Source organism: Lactuca sativa, chromosome 2, assembly GCF_002870075.4.
Source record: "Lactuca sativa cultivar Salinas chromosome 2, Lsat_Salinas_v11, whole genome shotgun sequence".
Lineage (NCBI taxonomy): Eukaryota > Viridiplantae > Streptophyta > Magnoliopsida > Asterales > Asteraceae > Lactuca > Lactuca sativa.
In genome coordinates, this window is record NC_056624.2 from 83813453 (window position 1) to 83832841 (window position 19389).

Sequence of the window (19389 nt, forward strand, 5' to 3'; positions counted from 1 at the left end):
TTAAACTTAACAAGGTAGGTAAAGGGTGACTTAAAGTTTATTATAGGTCGGTGGAGCGCGTGTGGTTAACCGGCACATCGATTAAGTAATAAACATTAAGGACACCAAGTGATTTCCATGGTAACTTCACACCTCATTTTGTGATCCTCGGTATCCCGGTCACAAAACTTGGAGGGCACACTCGAGATTGAAACATGCCTTTGAAAAGTTCATTGGATCTCAAAAGAATCTAGGAATTTCTAAAAACCAAATTAAAAACTTAATATATTAATATTTTGTTTTTTGGTGGAAATTGGTGAATCGTCATTGACCTACATTTTAAATATGTTATTACTTAGATTACGACATACCTCTTCTAAGTATAATATATTGTGATTGGGTCCTAGCCTTAATAATACATTTGGGTGTTTTATTAAGGACTAAATTAATATCTAAACTAATCTTGTCTTTCTTCTTACTCAGATGTCTTCAAACGATGCTGCTTCTGGCTCTAATCCTAATGGCTCCTTTACCCTTATGAACTTGTGTGGGAAAGTCACTTTTGATGGATCCAACTTCAATGAATGGATCAGAAACATCAGGATGATTACTCGCTAAGAGGACAAGTAATATGTCCCTGATAAGGAGCTTAAAGAGATTGATGAGACCGCTGCAACTCCCTAGGAGATCGCTGACTTTCAGGCACATCAAAGGGATGACACCAAAGTGGCATGCATCATGATGGCCACCATGACAGCAGAACTCCAAAAGTCCTATGAGGACTTCTACACTTTTAAAATGCACCAAGACTTGATGGAAAGATACCATCAAAATGATGGGTTTTGAGCATTCTAACACTCCTACGATGTACATGCATCCGTATAAACCTTAAATCTATGTTTTCTCTATTATACATGCAAATATTAAATATTCCAAGGTTTCATCCTAACTAGCATATTATGAAGCACCTATACTACAGAGTTCTAGTTAGATGACATACCTTTTGATGTAGCTTGATGTCTTCAAGCTTCAAGAGCTTAGCGCCAATAGTGTGGAAGCCTCAAGTGGAATCACAAATCACCAAAACAGCTTGGAAAAACTTGAGAGAATATGTATGCACACTAAAATTGGCCCACTCTTATGTCCTCACACACTAGTGCCATTTCTTGTGCCAAAGGCCTCTTTATATAGTATGGAGGATTAGGGTTACATCCATGTAAACCCAAATACCCATAACCTTTCATTTCATAGGATCCATGTGTTAAAAACTCCATGGACTATCCATGAAAGCTTAGCCCATCCTAAATGAACTTGGCCCATTCCATATATATATATATATATATATATATATATATATATATATATAAGAGTCCATATTTAATTAGTTCCTTTTGATCACTTAATTATTTCTAAATTTAATTCTTGATCAATACTAATTAAATAATATGATTCCATATTAATATATTAGAACTTATAATATATTAATATAATCATAAATATACTATTCTCAAAAGATTATCCATACAAATTGTGTCGGTGAAGTGCAACCCAAATGGACCATGTCGAGTCGGGTCAAGTACATACCAAATATAGTTATGAACTTAGACATTAATCCAACAGTCTCCCACTTGGATAAGTCTAAAACTATTATTGAGTATGACTTCAAAACCTAACTGGCAATCGTAGCTCTTAAAGCCGCTGTCGAACTCTGACCTGTGTCAATGACTTGTCCATTAGATAAGGGATCATATATTCCTCCAGTCTAGATATCATATGGATTGAGACATGGATTATAATCATTCTCTCTGTCCATTTGTTGTTTCCCGATTTCCGATTCATGACGACTGACTGATTGAACAAATCAAATCAGTCCTGGCTTGGCCAAGCACTCACATGTGTCATCATTAAATCATCGAGGGCCCCATAGATATCGCTTTTATCCCAAAGGTAAAAGGAATGGATAAACTTCGACTCATATGGCTTGTTCTACTACTTGTTGAATCATACACAAAGGCACGTTTTATAACATCGTGTTACCGAATGCGTTTTCGTGCAATCAATGTACAACCAACTCATAGTAACAAATCATATCTCTAGGTTTGAAGAATATAAGATATTATCGTCTCATGATCACTCGTGATAAAATCCATGAAGTGATTCAAATGAGCGCGGGTTGAATCCAATACTCAGAACTTATGAGCACTCATGAGTGTTGTAGTACAACTTTGTCCACCAACTTGGACCTCTACAAGCGAACCCATGACAGTCTTGATTCATATCTACTTCCAACATATGACCGACAGTAGATGGTTTGAATAACATAGTCATTCCGGAATAACCTAGTTATTATGGAAGTCAAAACATGCAAAGTGAAACACAAGAATAAATGAGTCAAATATGGTATCAAACCCTATGAATATAAATAGACCACTTTTATTTATCACCATACTGATTACTTATCATTCATTGTTTCGATTTTAACAACTTTATACTTGAATTAAAAACACTAGTTGTCCCATGCTCCTAGCATGTACACTATGTTTTTCTAAACAATAGCTTTGCCATACACCAAGTATGTACTATATGATCCTTACTTTGTGAACTAGATCGATTGAACATAATTTCAATGATTCTCTTTTCACAATTCCAAATCCTTGTCGTAAATGTAAGAGTTCCTAACATTTATCGAAATCTATTTAGATTTTAAACTTATATGAACTGTTCCTCTTGTAATGATTATGCACAAAGCCACAAAGGCTTGGCAACAATCATTACAGAGTATCCCAATGGAAAGCAAGTCCACGGAAACGATGTCTCAAATTCAAAGCGCATTGCTTTGAACATGCTTCTTGCATTAATTTTCTTTAACCTTACACATATTGTTTCCACCTATGAAGACAACTCTATATTCCCATTTTGACTATCACTTCCGAACAAGAGTTGCCTCTTTTCAGACTACATCAATATGGTCCTTCCAATATTAACAGTATACTTCCAACTGTCCTTGAGCAACTAATCTTTGGTAAGCCTTAGATTGTCCTCGATAATTGCTTAATCACTTTAGTCATATCCAATTCTTCACATTTTCCTCCTTAATGCCCCAATGCATTTGGAAAATTTAGAAAGGATAAATATTATAGCACATGTAATCGATCTTGTACCCTAAGTAAATGGGACACGATTCATGATGTTTCACATAAATCCATGGTTCTAGACCAGTCTTTTGCCATAATAATTTTTTTTGCCATATTCTCAAAATTTGACTATGAAAAAGGATGCCGTAATCATAATCGAATTTTGAGAACGCAATATATAAAATTTTCTTAAGTTGAACGAATCCAACATGAAATTCATATATATATTCTTGACTAAAGGAGATTAAAATCTCAATATAAACTCTTTAGAATGATTACAAACTCAATATAAGCTTTTTATAATTGAAATGAAGTATAATTTCCTCTCCCTTAATTATAGCAAAACAACTTTTTCAACCCCTGCAACCTCACGAATTGAAACTTTAGTTTTTCTATAATTAACATTGTCAACTTGTAATAAGTATCATAATTATCATGCTCCCACTAACATGATGATTATTAGCATAACACTTATGCTCCCACTAGCTTTGACATGTATCCAAAAAACAGCTGGACCTCTAGAAGTCAATACTTTATTGACATTCTTACCAAAGTTTAGATTTCTGATATTAGATTGCTTTGATAAGGCTTTATCTAAATCATACACCTTATCTTAGATAGATCACATGTGTATCTAAATAATTTCAGAACTATGAATGTAACAGCCCGGAATTCCAGGTATCTTTAATGTTTTGATTATTTTGTGTTTTGAGAGGGGACTCGGCAAGTTGGAGCTCAGACTCGCCGATTCTGGTGCTTGCTACAAGTGTGGCAAGGAGGGGCACATCGCTAGGGATTGCCCCAAGGGGTTTATGGTTTGCTTTCATTGCAACCAGACCGGCTATCGGAAGGCCGAGTGCCATCAGCTTCTTCAGGGATCTGCACCTGCTGCCAGGGCTACTGAGACTCGACCGGTGAAGGTCGAGGCCCCGAGGGCTCATGGGAGAGCCTTTCAGCTGACTGCGGAGGAGGTCCGCGTTGCGCCCGATGTTGTGGCAGGTATGCTTTATTTCATGTATTTATTTTGATGTTGAGATGTTAGGCTTATGTTATGTTGTGCGTAGGTACTTTCCTTGTGAACTCTGTGCCTGCTTTAGTGCTATTTGACTCGGGTGCGAGTCGGTATTTTGTATCTTTGGCCTTTAGTCAGCATATCAGCATTAGTCGTGAGCCGTTGAGTCAGCCTCTGAGAGTTTCTATAGCTGACGAGTGGGTGATTTGTGCCACGGAGGTTCTCCGGGGATGTGTGTTAGAGATTTTCGGGGTCGAGTTTCCGATTGATCTGATTCCTATTGCGATGAGTGATGTCTGTGTCATTGTGGGCATGGACTGGTTGAGCCGATTCGGCGCCGTCATCGACTGTGAGCGTCAGCTGGTGACTATACGAGACCCTAGTGGGGGAGTTCTTTCAGTGTACGGCGAGGGTACCCGTTCAGGATCAGCTTTTTGTTCGGCCGCTAGGGTGAGGCAGTGTCTACAGCAGGGTTGTAAGGGTTTTGTGGCGTATGTGATGGATACGCAGGAGGCTTCCGAGAGACCGAGATCAGTTGAGGAGGTTCCAGTGGTGCGTGAGTTTCCAGATGTTTTTCCCGAGGAGCTGCCGGGAGTACCTCCTGTGAGGCAAGTGGAGTTTGGTATTGATCTGGTTCCGGGGGCCGCGCCTATCGCTAAGGTGCCTTATCGTCTTGCACCTCCAGAGATGCAAGAGTTGTCCTCGCAGCTTCAAGAGTTGCTGGGGAAGGGATTCATTCGGCCGAGCAGCTCGCCGTGGGGAGCACCTATTCTGTTCGTCAAGAAGAAGGATGGTTCACACCGGATGTGCATTGATTACCGGGAGTTGAACAAGTTGACGGTCAAGAACCGTTACCCGTTACCGAGGATCGACGATTTATTCGATCAGTTGCAAGGAGCATCTTGGTTTTCCAAGATCGATCTGAGGTCGGGATATCATCAGGTGAGAGTGCGGGATGAGGATGTCCAGAAGACAGCGTTTAGGACGCGATATGGGCATTATGAGTTTGTGGTGATGCCTTTTGGGCTCACCAATGCCCCGGCTGTGTTCATGGATCTCATGAACAGGGTATGCAGGCCGATGCTGGATAGGTCGGTGATTGTATTCATCGATGATATTCTGGTGTATTCGAGATCTAGAGAGCAGCATGAGGAGCATTTGAGGGAGGTCCTTGGGGTGTTGAGATTGGAGAAGCTTTATGCAAAGTTCTCCAAGTGTGATTTCTGGTTGCGGGAGGTCCAGTTCCTAGGACACCTCGTTAACCAGGAAGGGATTCTGGTCGATCCGGCCAAGGTTGAGGCGGTGATGAGTTGGGAAGTGCCGAAGTCACCATCTGAGATCAGGAGCTTCCTTGGGTTGGCAGGGTATTATCGGAGATTTATCAAGGATTTCTCCAAGATCGCAGTGCCGCTCACCAGATTGACCCGGAAGGGTGTTGCATTCTCATGGGGTCCCGAGCAGCAGGCCTCCTTTGAGACACTTCGCCAAAGGTTGTGCGAAGCCCCGGTATTAGCTCTCCCGGAAGGGATGGAGGATTTTGTAGTATATTGTGATGCATCGATTTTGGGACTGGGTGCGGTGTTGATGCAGAGGGGTCATGTGATAGCATATGCATCGAGGCAGCTGAAGCCTCATGAGACGAGATATCCCACGCATGATTTAGAGTTGGGGGCAGTAGTGTTCGCTCTCAAGATTTGGAGTCACTACTTGTATGGGGTTCGATGTACGATATACACGGACCATAAGAGTTTGAAGTACTTGATGGATCAGCCCAACCTAAATATGCGTCAGAGGAGGTGGTTGGATGTGGTCAAGGATTATGATTGTGAGATCCTGTACCACCCAGGCAAGGCTAATGTGGTAGCCGATGCGTTGAGCCGCAGGGCGGAGAGCACTCCACTGCGAGATGTATGTTTGAGATTGACCGTGATAGCTCCAGTGTTGGATGCCATTCGTGGGGCACAGGCCGAGGTTGTGCGACCGGAGATGCAGAAGAGAGAGCGGGTCGTCGGTTTGGTTTCAGAGTTCGTTACGGATGGACGAGGGCTTATGACTTTTCATGGTCGGATTTAGGTGCCGTTTGTGGGCGGTACGCGTACTACTTTGATGGGGGAGGCTCATCGTTCGAAATTTTCAATCCATCCGGGGGCCACAAAGATGTATTTGGATTTGAGGAAAGAGTATTGGTGGCCCTGTATGAAGAGGGACGTAGCCTGGTTTGTTGAGAGGTGTTTGACCTGCCGCAGGGTTAAGGCCGAGCACCAGAGACCGCATGGCAAGTTGCAGCCATTGGAGGTTCCCGAATGGAAGTGGGAACAGATCACTATGGATTTGATCACCAAATTGCCGAGGACTGCTAGAGGAGTTGATGCAATTTGGGTGATTGTGGATAGGTTGACGAAGAGCGCTCACTTCCTTGCCATCAGTGAAAGTTCTTCAGCGGAGAAGTTGGCGGAGTTATATGTGAGAGAAGTGGTATCTCGGCATGGGGTGCCGATCTCGATTGTTTCAGACCGTGATGTGCGCTTCACTTCCAGATTCTGGAAGAAATTTCATGAGGAGTTGGGTACTAGATTGCATTTTAGTACCGCATATCATCCCCAGACAGACGGTCAAAGTGAGCGGACGATTCAGACGCTTGAGGACATGCTTAGAGCATGTGTGTTGGATTTCGGGGGTAGCTGGGATGCGTATTTACCCTTGGTAGAGTTTTCCTACAACAACAGCCATCATTCGAGCATTGGTATGCCACCCTTTGAGCTGTTGTATGGTAGGAGGTGTCGGACCCCCATTTGCTGGGGAGAGGTTGGGTAGAGAGTGATGGGCAGTACAGAGATCGTGCTTCAGACGACAGAGCAGATTCAGCAGGTCAGACAGAGCCGACATAAGAGTTATGCAGACAGACGCCGGTCCGAGCTTGAGTTTCAGGTCGGCGACTTCGTTCTCCTGAAGCTCTCTCCTTGGAAAGGAGTGATTCGATTCAGGAAGAGGGGCAAGTTGGGGCCCCGGTATATTGGGCCATTTCGTGTGATTGCAAGGGTAGGCCGGGTAGCCTATCGTTTGGAGTTGCCAGCAGAGTTGGGGCAGATCCACGACACTTTTCACGTGTCGCAATTGAGAAAGTGTATAGCCGATGAGTCGGCAGTGGTTCCATTAGAGGATATTCAGGTGGATGCGAGTCTGAATTATGCTGAGAGGCCTGTGGCCATCAGGGATCGGAAGATCAAGGTTCTGAGGAACAAGGAGGTACCTCTGGTGTTGGTTCAGTGGCAACACCGGAAGGGATCGGAGATGACCTGGGAGCCGGAGCGCGAGATGCGGGAGCAGCATCCGGAGCTATTTTCAGAGCGAGACTTCGAGGGCGAAGTCTAGTTCTAGTAGGGGAGAATTGTAACAGCCCGGAATTCCAGGTATCTTTATTGTTTTGATTATTTTGTGTTTTGAGAGGGGACTCGGCGAGTTAGAGCTCAGACTCGCCGAGTAGGGTCGCGATTCTGGACGCGGGATTCTTCTGGACTCGGCGAGTCCAGGATATGGACTCGGCGAGTCTGCGCTGTTTAATGAAACCCTAATTTCTCGGGTTTGGGACCTATTTAAAGGGCCTTATGGCCGTCATTTGTGCTCACCAGTCCCTTGAGTGAAACCCTAATCGAGTGTGAGCGTTTGGAGCATAGAAGGAGGCTATTATTGATCTTGGAGGTGTCATTTTGCAAGGAAAGGGGAATCAGCTAAGGGGAAAGCAAGAGGAGCCATCTTCTGAGGGTTTGGAGTCCAGAGCAACACTATTGTGGTAATCTTTCGAGCTATTCTCTTCTATGTTGGTGTTTACATTGATTTAGGGTTTATTGAACCCCTTTTGTGGCTTGATCTTGTGCTCCCTTGGTCCCTTAAGAGATTTAGACCATAGATCTGGACCCCTAAAGGTCCAGAGTGTCCCTTTGCCCAAGCTTTTTGGGAATCAATGGAAGTTTTGGGTTGGAACCCTTATGCCTTAGGTCAAAATGTTATTTATGAGCCATGGGGTGTGTTATGGGCACCAAGATAGGGACTTTACGTGGTGAATCAGTCTTGAAAGGCTAGATCTATGAATGTATGGAACGGATCTGACCGCAAAAGCCAATTTTAGCTGGTGCATGGCATGGACTCGCCAGGTCTGATGAACAGACTCGACGAGTCGCTTGAAGATTGTCCTTGAGACCACCCAGTGTGTAGTCCTGACCGAGTTATGGGCGACTCAGTGAGTCGCAGAGAGTTGGAAAGGTTTTGGCAGGTGGACCAAGTCAAGCTGGGACTCGCCGAGTTGTTCTTGAAACTCGGCCAGTTGAGTCGGGGTGGCCCCGCGATTCTTCCAGGTGGAACTCGTCGAGTCAGGGGGAGTACTCGACATGTAAGAAGGGAATCCTTGGGAGTTGGCGAAAATGTCTAGACTCGCCGAGTTGCCCTGTGCACTCGCCGAGTCCGGTCAAGTTGACCGTTGACCGTTGACCAGAGTTGACCTATGTTTGACTTCTTAGGGATAGTCAAACTTAGAAGATAAAAGTGTTAATAAGAGATGTATGATGTTATAGGGAGATTGTAGCTCGGCGGATCGAGCACGAGTGACTTCGGGATTTGCTAGCTATCGATATTCACGAGGTGAGTCTTCTCACTATACTGTACCCGGAAGGGTTTGACTGTGTGATCGGAAGGTCGGATGTGATATGAGATATATGTGCTATACGTGATAAGTTAATTGTTATACGTGCTATGTATGTTATGTGGGCCGGAAGGCGAATATGTTATGGGCCGGAAGGCGTTGTGACGTGGACCGTAAGGTTGGCGTGGGTAGGACCGGAAGGTTTACCCAGCAGGGACGGAAGTCCCCTGAGACACATGGACCGGAAGGTCAGGGCCTGGAAAGGCGTATGTGCATAAGTTGTATTTTGGGGAACTCACTAAGCAATTATGCTTACAGTTGTTGTGTATGTGTTTCAGGTACTAGTGAGGACCGTGGGAAGGCGCCGACGTGATCTGTACACACTGATAAATGATTTGGGATCTTGGGATTCATATGATTTGTATTCTGTTATGACACGTGGAATGTTTATGCCTTGTTTTGGATGAAAACACTTTATTTTAAAATGAAAAATTTGTTTGAAAATTTACGTTGTTACAATGAAAAGGGATGCCGTAATCATAGCCTCAATTGTTTATACTTTTTTTTTTGCCATTTCTCATAAGTCAATGTTAGTGTGTCAGTTAACCAAGCACGCTCCATTAACGACTTTGAGAACTGCAAATATCAAAATTGCTATCTACTTAAAATCTACTTAGTGAAAGAATTTCCTCACCATCATTTTCATGAATCGGAGAGAAACATTATGACACTTAGATTTTATGGTGTATGTGTTCTTATCCATGTGAATTTGTCAAACAATAATCACAAGACTAGGTTAGTCACAAATCCTAACTCATATGGATTGAACGTGTGCAATCTTAACTTTTTGCCACCTGGCAGCTCAAGGGCCTACCATTTCTTCCAAGTAGCTATGCAAGCAATTGAGAACATGTAGAACTCAAATGTATAACCAACTTAACTGGAATGGGCACCGAAATGTCAACACGATAGCCTATAAACCTCTAGTTGTGTGCTAGTGATGAAATACAGGTTTTATTCTTGATTACTTCTTGAAACCCTTTCAGGATCATTTAGACTCCCACTGTCTTCTTGTCCTATAAGACTTTCTTGCGAAATATTCAAGAGATAGTGTGGATTCTAATCAACACAGACACTTAACACAATTGGCCATAGTTGGCCTTTGTTTTATCCAAAACATCACAACTTACCAATTTCAAATCTACAAGAGTGGAAAACCTTTTACTCTTACATTTGACTAGTGTAAATAAACCTTCTTTAAGATGTGTCAGTCAAGTTACAATCTTGGAGTATGACTCTAAGAATTGTTTTTAGAACGAAGTATGAATCATCTTCTTGATTTAACCACTTCAACAATGCATAACTCCTCTTCTTAGCTATCAGAATGCACTTAGAGGATTAATTGATAAGGTCTCTTAATCATTAAGATGATCATATATCATGATACTAAAGTACTCTCCCATCTTTTCATATTCGAGAAACTTTTATCCTTCTGCCTAATTTGATTCTTCTTTTTCGCTCTGCCATACATTGGATCTTTTCCAATGTTTCAGAACTATACTTAAGCTTGTAAGTATAACCATATTTACTAATCCTTAGTAAATTATGACAAATAGTCTTATCGATCTTTTGTGGTGGACTCTAACCAGTGCACAAGAATGTGTACCCGATCCCTTAGTCCTTCACTTGATTCACACATCCATGTGAACAAGTAATTAGTCTTAATTTTCCAATGCTTGAAAGTTCTCATTCATCATACTATACAACTTTCATGATTCCAAGTTTTGGTCCAATTTAAACTTGGGTGATGAGAAACTTTCCTTATTTGGTAAATTTAGACACTACCACAAATGAAAGAATCAAAACCATTTTCCTATATTACTAGCAATGGAATCATATAAACAACAATTTTTCACAAATGCCACTGTAAGGATACTTAAAATAAATAAAATCAAAATTTTCCTATTTTTTAAAAAAAAAAACTTTGCGGAAAAACTCATCCTTACAATCCATATGAAAACCTTGTTGTTATCTATTCCTAAGCAATGTGTCATAACTCCTAAGTAACAGCTCAAAAATTCTGATGCAATCGAAATCCATCTTCGCGATCAGAATCAGCATATACTCCCTTTAAGCCTTCTCTCTTTTCTTTGATTCTTATAACATCACCGTGTGAATCAGTCACATTATGTAATAAGAATCTCCAAATAGGAGCTTAACAGAGTTAGACAATGGACTTTACCTGAAGTAGATTCAAACTTATTGACTTTAACATCCTTAGGTAAATTTGGCAGCTTCGCAATCAATGCCCCTTCCTTTGGCAATTTAACATATGGACCTTTTGGTAATGGTACATGGGACTATCACAAACTTAGCTTTTCTCTTTACCATTTGGCCAACCGAGTTGACTATGGCCGATCCCTTTCCATTGGGAAGACAATGTTTTTTTTTTGGATTTCCAGTGTCACTATTGTCAATGTCCATAAAGTTTTTGGAAGTCGATCTTCTAATTCAATTTTCTTTACTAGCCTTCATTGCTGATTGAACAACACCAAGCAAATAGATAAGATCATTAAGGGTCTTGTCATAGTCTGTTTCATAGGAGTCCCAAAGGAACTCACTATGTGACTTAGAAAGTGATTGAACCACCAACTTTCTCAAGACTTTGACATCTAACTGTCCCGGCTTGTCAATATGTGACTTCATATCTAAGACGTGAGCACACCTAGACCTTGCCTTGCCAATAGGGCTTGAGTGACCTTGAACTTGTGGGTTAGGGAGAATAATTGGAGGAGGTGGAGGAAGTGAAGTTCCAAGAGATTTGGGAGGATCATAGATGTCTGAACTAGACATCTTTTGGGAGCTATTCAAGATAGTTGATCTAAAGCCCTTAATATAACACCCAATATGAAATATTAAGGCTAGGACCCAACACAATATTTTATAACTTGGAAGAGGGATGCCGTAATCCAGGCTATAGAATATTTGAAGGTAGGTGATTGACGATTCACCAATTTCCACTATGAAAACGAAATAATTTAATTGGGTTTTAGTTGGATTTGAAACTCCTATATCTTTTGAGATTCATTGAACTTTTCAAAGGCATGTTTCAATCTCGAGTGTGCCCTTCAGGTTTTGTGACTGGGATGCCGAGGATCACAAAACAAGGTGTGAAGTAACCATGCAAATTACTTGGTACCCTTAAGTGTTTACCCTCAATCGATGTGCCAGTTAACCACACACACGCTCCATCGATACTATGATAAACATTAAATTACCCTTTTCCTACCTTGTTAAATATGTGGTAGTGTGCCGGTAAACCACACACGCTCCACTAACCGACTTAAACATAGGGCAAAGTGTAATTTCATGGATTAGCACCTTATTCACATTTTCCTAAGTAACTAAGATTGGGTATTTATAAAAGGTTTAGTTACTTAGTATTTATCATTAATAGTTTTAATGAATGGAGAATTCTAGTCCTTGTCCTTCCCGTTCGGCTAACGACCCTCCACCAGTCAAGGAAGCGGTGGGTGAGAGTGAACACCCATTAAACTGCCATTTTATAGGAAGTAACCTTATACCCCTCTTATAGACCGGCTTTGTGTATGAGGCCTACTAATGGTAAGCCTGACTTTACTCTTATACATATATATAAATATTATTAACTTATAATATTATAAAGTATAAGGGTTGAATTTTAACTTTTAAAATTCTAAGGGCTAACATGGAATTAAGGTATTCATAAGTGAAAACTTTGCAAATTCCAAAACTTGAGGGCAAGTTTTTGAAAATATTCAAAACTAATTAATTCCATAACTTATGTGTTTAAAGTAGTTTTAATTAAAAAACTCTTCAAGTTTCATAACTTGAGGACTAGTTATGGAGTACTTCAAACAATTAAAAGAATATGACTTTTCATTATTCATATCTTATGGAAGACTTTATGAGTTTTATGAAACTTAAATGTGACTTTTCATATAACTTGAGGAAAAGTTACAGAAACACATTTTAGAATCAATTCTTAGATTAAAATGGATCAAAGTCACCTAATCAATCAACCTTTTCTATTAATCTAAGCAACTCATATGAACAAGATAATTGAAATCAAACTTTTTCATGTAATTAGCATAACACTTAAACTACTACAAAACATGAATCTATTGAAAATTATCTTTGAAATTGGATTAGTATGAACATTACCACATCAAAAATAAGTTTATAAGTCCAAAAACAGCTTAAGGTAATGTTCCTAGTCCAATTCCATCCAAAACAGTCGAATATATGTTGTCTGGGGTTCCAACCCGTCCAGTGCATGAACAAACTCGACGAGTTAGGTGCTTTTCGCCTTGGACTCGGCGAGTCTGCTGTGTAGACAACACCAAAATTCGAGTTTTAAGCAGTTTAAGCAAGTATAAAAAGAAAACAAGCCTAGGCTCTTATACCACTGATGGGTTTTGAGCATTCTAACACTCCTACAGTGTACATGCAACCCTATAAACCTTAAATCTATGTTTTCTCTATTATACATGCAAATATTAAATATTCCAAGGTTTCATCCTAACTAGCATATTATGAAGCACCTATGCTACAAAGTTCTAGTTAGATGAGAGAATATGTATGCACACTAAAATTGACCCACTCTTATGTCCTCACACACTAGTGCCATTTCTTGTGCCAAAGGCCTCTTTATATAGTATGGAAGATTAGGTTTACATCCATGTAAACCCAAATACCCATAACCTCTCATTTCATAGGATCCATGGGTTAAAAACCCCATGGAGTATCCATGAAAGCTTAGCCCATCCTAAATAAACTTGGCCCATTCCATATATATATATATATATATATATATATATATATATATATATATATATATATATATATATATAAGTGTCCATATTTAATTAGTTCCTTTTGATCACTTAATTAATTCTAAATTTAATTCTTGATCAATACTAATTAAATAATATGATTCCATATTAATATATTAGAACTTATAATATATTAATATAATCATAAATATACTATTCTCAAAAGATTATCCACACAAATTATGTCGGTGAAGTGCAACCCAAATGGACCATGTCGGGTCGGGTCAAGTACATACCAAATATAGTTATGGACTTAGACATTAATCCAATACAAAGTGCCAGACAAGAGAGGTATGAAATCTTCTCCTCCATGATAACAAACCGAATGAAGGATGGTGAACCCATCACGGGCCACATGCAGAAAATGCAAAGATTTGTGGATCGTCTGCTGAAGCTTAATGTGAACTTCCACGAGGAGCTTGCAATTGATATCATTTTGCACTCCTTACCCTCGTGCTATTATCAATTCCGCATGACATATCACATGAATAAGGAACAGGTCACACTCAGCAGACTTCAAGGACTCCTAAAGACCGCGGAAAGTGGTCTTAAGGGTAAGTCAGTTGTTACTCCTACTCCTATCAACTCCGCCCCTGTCTTGGAAGTCGGGAAAGGGAAGAGTAAGAAGAGGAAGAGCCCCTCGAAGGTTACCAAGGGTAAGACTCTTGAAGTCTCCTCTTCAAATGGAACCAAGAAAGGTTTCTTCACTCCTTCTACAGACCCAAAAGAGGTTGAATGCTTCTATTTCCATGAAAAGACACATTGGAAGCGGAACTGCCCCAAGTACTAACAAGATGTGAAGGATGGGAAAGTTAAACCCAACCATGCAGGTATTTACACTATCTTATCTAATAACTCACCCTATTCTAACTCTTGGGTGCTTGATACCGGTTGCGGTATTCATATCTGTTCTGATTTGCAGGGACTAAGAAGAAGTGAGAATGTGGAGCGTGGAACAATAAACTTGATCATGAGGAATAGGAAAGCTTTACCTGTCACCAAGATTGGAGTTTATACTTTATCGATAAGTAGTGGGTTTAGTTTAGATTTGAATAAAAGTTGTTACTCTCCAGAAATGGCAAGAAATATTATTTCCTTTCATGCATTGTATAAACAAGGTTTTACCTTTTCATTTGATAATGAAGTTGGTTCGATTAATGATTTCTTTAATAATGTTCTTTATTTTAAAGCATTACCTTGTGATGGTGTGTATTAAACTGTATCTATTGTAGATAACTTAGGAAATAATGTATTGTGTATTGATTATGTTAATGATAATAACTTGGATAAAGCATCATTATGGCATTGTTGTCTTGGACTTATAAGCAAGAAATGCATAGGCCAAGTCCAAAAGGATGGAGTCCTATAATCATTTGACCTAAAGTCAGATGATAGTTGCGAATCATGCTTACTTTGAAAAATGACAAAGTCTCCCTTCACTGGTACTTGTGAGAGGGGTGAAGGTTTGTTGGATCTCGTACACACGGATGTGTGTGGACCCTTCAAACATGCCACAAGGGATGCTAATCGTTATTATTTGACTTTTACTGGTGATTATAGTATATATGGATATATCTACTTAATCAAGCATAAGTCAGAGACTTTTGAAAGGTTTAAAGACTTTAAACAGGAATTCGAGAATCAATTGGGCAGTAACATTAAGATGCTTCGATCCGATCGAGGTGGTGAGTATCTTAGTTCAGAGTTCCTTGAATATCTTAATGGAATATGGGATTGTCTCACAATTGACACCTCCCAGGACACTGTTGTTGAATGGTGTGGCTGAGAGGCGTCATCGAACCTTGTTGGATATGGTTCGTTCCATGATGAGTCGATCTTCGCTACCAATCTCATTTTGGGGGTATGACTTAGAGACTGCCGCCCATATCCTTAATTTAGTCCATACAAAGAAAGTTGACAAAACTCCTCATGAGATGTGGACTGGTAAACTACCCAAACTAGACCATATCAAGATTTCGGGTTGTGAGGATTTCGTGAGATGCGAGACTCATGATAAGCTCGAACCTCGAAGTGAGAGGTGTATCTTCATCGGCCACGCACATAAATCCTTTCGTTACCTCTTCTACAGACCTAGTGACAATGTGGTCTTTGTAGCTAGGAGGGCTTTCTTTCGAGAAAGAGAGTTCATATGCTAAGGAAACAGTGGGAGGCAAGTTGACCTTGAAGAAATTCAAGAGTCAAGTGGTGAAGGTACTTCAAACCCTAGCACTCAACATGAGGAGGAAACTCCTGTTGAGCCAACTGACGAGTCCGTACCTCTGAGGCGTTCCACAAGAGTTACGAATGCACCTGAGCATTGCTAAGGATTCCATATTACTGCAGAAGGTGATACACTTATTAGTGATGAGACACTAGTAGGACTGGATGAACCTAACAGTTATGCGGAAGCCATGGCAGGCCGTGAGTCATCCAAGTGGAAAGAGGCAATGGATAGTGAGATACAGTCCATGCATGACAATCAATTTTGGAGCTTGGTTGAGAATGTACCAGGTCATAAGACTGTAGGGTGCAAATGGATATTCAAGAAGAAGACCGACATGGATGGTAATGTACACACTTATAAGGCACGACTGGTTGCAAAGGGTTTCTCTCAAACTCCGGGAGTTGATTATGATGAGACATTTTCTCCAGTAGCCAAGATTAAGTCTATTAGGGTTATGTTAGCCATAGCTGCATTTTATGACTATGAAATATGACAAATGGATGTCAAAACTGTTTTCCTTAATGGAAAGTTGGTTGAGGATGTTTACATGAGTCAGCCAGAGGGTTTTGTCAATACTGAGTACCCTAATAGAGTGTGTAACCTTGAGAAATCCATTTATGGATTAAAGCAAGCACCTCGCAGATGGAATCTTTGCTTTGATGATAAAGTCAAAGAGTTTGGCTTTTCTAGGAGTGAAGATGAATCTTGTGTATATGTCAAGGCTAGTGGGAGTATAGTTAGCTTTTTGGTATTGTTTGTGGATGACATACTACTCATAGGAAATGACATCCCAACTCTGCAGGAAGTTAAGTCCTGGTATGGGAAGTGTTTCTCTATGAAGGACCTCGGAGAAGCTACCTATATTCTAGGGATAAGGATATTGAGAGACCGGAGTAAAAGAATAATTGAACTTAGTCAGAGTACCTACTTGGATAAGGTGCTGAAGAGATTTAGCATGCAGGACTCTAGGAAAGGAGAGTTACCTATTCAGTGTAACGCCAGATTGAGTAAGACTCAAGGTGCGAGTACTGAGGCTGAGATAGCAGAAATGAGTCGAGTACCCTATGCTTCGGTTGTAGGATCGATCATGTATGCTATGACTTGTACTCGACCGGATGTAGCCTTTGCTTTGAGGATGGTTAGCAGGTATCAGGGGAACCCTGGCAAGGCACACTGGACTACGGTAAAGAATATCCTCAAGTACCTAAGGGGGACTAAGGATTGGGTCCTTACCCTCGGTGGGAGTGATGACTTGAGAGTTGTAGGGTATAGTGATGCTGGCTTCCAGACTGATAGGGATAATTTCCGCTCTCATTCGGGCTGGGTCTTTACCCTAAACGGAGGAGCAATCACTTGGAAGAGTTCCAAGCAGGAGACAGTGGCTGATTCCACCTGTGAATCAAAGTGTATAGCAGCGAGCGAGGTAGCAAAAGAGGAAATATGGTTGAAGAACTTCATTGGAGACCTTGGGGTTGTACCAGCTATAAAGGAGCCTATGGAAATTTACTGTGATAGTGAAAGTGCTGTTACCTTAGCTAAAGAACCAAGGGATCACGGGAGATCCAGACACATCGACAGAAAATATCACTTTATCAGACATCGCATAGAAGAAGAATTCCTCGTGAAAAAGAGGGTATCATCAGATGAGAACCCAGTAGATCCCCTCACGAAGGGACTGAGTCGGGTTAAGCATCATCAACATGCTTGGAGAATAGGGCTAAAGGATGATATTAGTTTTAGTAGTTAGATAACTTTGGAAATTTGTAAAGTGTAATTGACATTTGATGATGAACAAAAGTTGTTTTTATTTATGAGTAAAGTGTTGCTATCTTCTGTCAATCGTTTGCTAGAATTTCTTTTGCATGTTTTGACTTCCAGAATATTATGTTTTGTTTTACATATTATCCAAATTTTCCACAGTTGGTCATATGTTGGAAGTAGATATGAACAAATACTGTCATGAAGTTGGTTGTATGTGTCAAGTTTTAGGACAGCACTTCATGAGTACTCACAAGTTCTGAGTATTGGAATCAACCCACGCTCACTGGTATCACTTCATGGAATTTATCTAGAGTGATCGTGAGACGGTAACATCATATAAGTCTTCAAACCTAGAGATATGATTTGTTGCCTATGAGTTGGTTATGCATTGATTGTATGAAAACGCATTGGTAGCTCGATGTTATAAAACGTGCTTTTGTGTATAATTCAACAAGTAGTAGAGCAAACATATGAGTTGAAGTTTATATGTTCCTTCTTGGATTAGAAGCAGATATATGGGCCCCTCAATGATTTTGTTTTGACCTATGTACCGGGCCCCATCCGAACTAAGTTGATGTGTTCAATTAAGTTCTTTGTCAAACAAATCGGAAATCGGGAAACAAACTGCTGGACAATAAGAAACACATTGTTCCATGTATTTGTCCGGCTCATATCTAGAATAGAGGATTATATGATCACTTATCTTAAATGGCGTATCATCATCTTCTCAGTTCCGAGAGACCTTGAAAGAGCTACGATTGCCGATCGGTTCTTGAAGTCATACTTGCAGTTATAGTTATTAGACTTATCCAAGTGGGAGACTGTTGGTTTATTAATATATTATAAGTTCTAATATATTAATAATATTATTTAATTAGTTTGATCAAAAATTAATTTAGAATTAATTATGTGATCAAAAGATAACTAATTAAATTTTTGGGTTGATTATGTAAATCATCCATAACTTATATAGTGGGCTAAGAGGCTCCATCGATTATCAAACTAGGTTCCACCCATTGAAAGCTCCATGGAGTTAATCCATGGATTATGGAAATGAAGAGTCATGTTACATTAGGGTTTACCTAATGCAACACACTATATAAAGCTCATGTTTCTCCCAAAATTGGCTACACATGCATACTTGAGGGCTAGAGCCGATTTTAGAGTGTTATACTTTCTCTCCAAGTTTACTCCGTAGCATTTGGTGTTGTGTGAAGCATTTGAGGCATCACACTTGGGGTGCTAGGCTCACAAGGTTTCGAGGAATCAAAATCAACAACAAGCTATGTTATTCTATCTTTCATTTAAGTTAAAATGTTCCCCATGTATGCTACATAGGATCATCATCCTTGGAAATCATTTTTGCATGAATCTTAGACAAAGATAGATCCAAGGTTTATTAGGGCTGCATGTACACTTAGGAAGTGTTAGAATGCTCAAAACCCATCAATTTCAACTGCGGGTGTAAATGGATTAAAGTTTCCCATGAAGTAGGTAACAGATCGCACCTTCATCTTGTCTATAATCAATAATAATGAAGCATTGATCAGTGTTAGATTTCAGATGATATCATGGTGGATATTAATCAGGAGGTAGTAAGAAGACGCCAAGGAAGAACGTGAACGAGCAATTTCGAAACGGGAGGCGGATTTGAAATTCTTCTTGGTGGAGCCGCTCAATTTCGAAACCCTAGCTTCTGTTTTCAACAAATCGAGCCGATATGGGAAGTTTCAGACAATCCGATGTGTGATTGCAGGGAAGATGAAGAC